This window comes from Egretta garzetta, unplaced genomic scaffold (genome assembly GCF_000687185.1).
Source record: "Egretta garzetta isolate BGI_Z169 unplaced genomic scaffold, ASM68718v1 scaffold652, whole genome shotgun sequence".
NCBI lineage: Eukaryota > Metazoa > Chordata > Aves > Pelecaniformes > Ardeidae > Egretta > Egretta garzetta.
In genome coordinates this window covers 52,378-52,783 of record NW_009258948.1, presented here as the reverse complement: position 1 = coordinate 52,783, position 406 = coordinate 52,378, and positions in this window count along the sequence as shown.

The window sequence follows — 406 nt, the reverse complement described above, 5'->3', positions numbered from 1 at the left end:
GCATCTGGGGTGCCTCGCCTTCGCCTCTCTGGGAGGACTTGTTTGACCCTACCTCGCCTCCCTCTTCTCGGCTTCTTAGTGTCTGCTAGTGAACCACCTGGGGAAACGCAGCCTTGCAAAGCCAGCGGGGCTCTCCAGTCCTTTTAGGCTGAGAAAGCAGAGGTGGAGGCTGCCCAGTGCAGCCCTTCCTTGTCCCAGGCATTAGAAGTCAGGCCGTGCTCCAGTGCCTTTTCCCCTCCCTGCTCTTGAGACCTGCACTGCTGGGCTGTTTTCATGGTCACCAGACTCTTCCAGGATGAGGAATAGAATCATAGAATCATAGAATCGTCTAGGTTGGAGAAGACCTTTAAGATCATCAAGTCCAACCAGAAGGTCCAAGAAAGCTTGTTATCTTTCTTGTATTCTT